At 40.5% G+C, this 1,692-nt stretch overlaps 1 non-coding gene across 1 annotated transcript; it reads right to left on the bottom strand.

The window, feature by feature from the left end:
• Window positions 1–454: 454 nt before the first annotated feature.
• LOC113951862 lies at window positions 455–608 on the bottom strand. Its single transcript, XR_003529300.1, has one exon. It is a non-coding gene; the product is annotated as a U1 spliceosomal RNA (small nuclear RNA).
• Window positions 609–1,692: the final 1,084 nt, after the last annotated feature.

Raw genomic sequence — 1,692 nt, 5'->3', positions numbered from 1 at the left:
GCTGGGAGTTGCCAATTTGCAGGTGTAGGTTATGGTTGAGGTTTACAAAATCATGAAAGTGATAGGTAAGGTGGTGGCAGAATTGTTCACCAAATCCTGCAATACTGAAACTAAAGGATGCTCAGTAAAACAAATGGGAAGGTAGTTAAAAACAGATACATGAGTGTACTTTAAAAAAAATAAATTATACACACACACTGGGTAGTGAACTTTTTGAGAACTTGCTACCACAGGAGGCTGTGGACATAAAAAGGTTTAAAAAGGAATTAAAGCATTTCAGGGATGACACATCTGTTATAAACAAATACTGGAAGGAATAGACAGGGGTGTGCCATGGAGCATCCCTGTACAACAAATGTAGGTGCTGGGGAAGTAGAAGGGGACTGGCTAAAGATTTTGGTTAGGCTTTCATGCACTTTCTAAACTCTTCTACTGCCACTGCTCTGTTTTCATTTTCAAAGGTGTGAATACAGTTTTCACTGCAAATTATGCAGTCAGTTTTTCCACATTCAGGGAAACCACATGAGTCAGCATACTTGGAATTCAAATAATAGCTTTACCCAGGAAGGCCTTGTTGCTGATCTCAGTTTTCCCTGTTAGGTGAGGAGGACTAGGTGAACCCATTAGGACATTTCTTATTTTTCTGGCCTCTTAGTTTTATCCCATGTTTAATTTTTCATTCCCAACTTTGTCCTTTATTTTGTCCTCATTCTGCCACCAATTTATTTTCCAAACCCTATTTATGAGGTTTAAGATACCTAGTTTTTATTACTGCATTTCCCAGATGACTCTTCCATTAATGTTCAGTAATGCAATCCAAAAGCTGACAAGGCTTACAGTTGGAAGACTTCTAAGACACAGCTATGACTTTACCACTTATCCTATAGCCTCAGGACAAGCCAAGCTTACCACATTTTATAACTTTAGAAGACAATACTAATTCTGTAAATAATTATTTACCAAGTATTTCATCTTCCTCCTTGTCATCCAGGGTCTTTTTCCTTTCCTTTGCTGCTAGGTTTCTCAGCCTGCTCTTTTTTTCAGATGGGTTATAACTTCACAGAAGAGAGCAAACACCCTTTGCCTGACCGCTTAGTTACTTCCCAGTTCTTTTTCCCTCTTATGCTTTCCCTTTCTGAAGTGTTATGCTGACACTGCATGATTATTCACACCCAAACTTAAAGGCTTTTTTATCCTTCAAGAGCAAAACCACCTGCAATGGAAGGAGTTAGTACTGACTTCCTGATTCGGACTGGCCAAGTTACCATTGAGAAAGCTTCTTGTAAATCTTTTGCCTGCAGGAATTCAGTCCATAGATGGTTTGCAACAGGTCTTTGAAATTTAGCAGGAGAAAAGTCCTAGAGGGTAAAGATGTATGTCCCATGAAATTCTATTCTGCTCTGACACAGGGAAAAACTGGGAGGAAAACACCTTTTTTTCCTATGGCTAATGTTGGCAGCAGCACTCTGGCAGCCATCCAAGAGGACCAGCCATGGGTATTCACATCCCAGGAAGCATCTGCAGCACCCAGTGTTGTACTGGGAGCCTGACACTCTGGCTGCAGCTAAAAAGCTGTTGTGGGAGTGAAGTTTGGAGACAGCAGAGAAAGAAAAGACAAACTCACACTCTGCAATAGCTCTCTCTAAACCCAGTACATAGTGTTTCTCTAATGTCTCCCTTTATGGACTCACT

This window comes from Corapipo altera, unplaced genomic scaffold (assembly GCF_003945725.1).
Source record: "Corapipo altera isolate COAL_440 unplaced genomic scaffold, ASM394572v1 0, whole genome shotgun sequence".
Taxonomy (NCBI): domain Eukaryota; kingdom Metazoa; phylum Chordata; class Aves; order Passeriformes; family Pipridae; genus Corapipo; species Corapipo altera.
The sequence above is the reverse complement of the archived record's forward strand: the minus strand, read 5'-3'. Positions and strand labels throughout refer to the sequence as shown.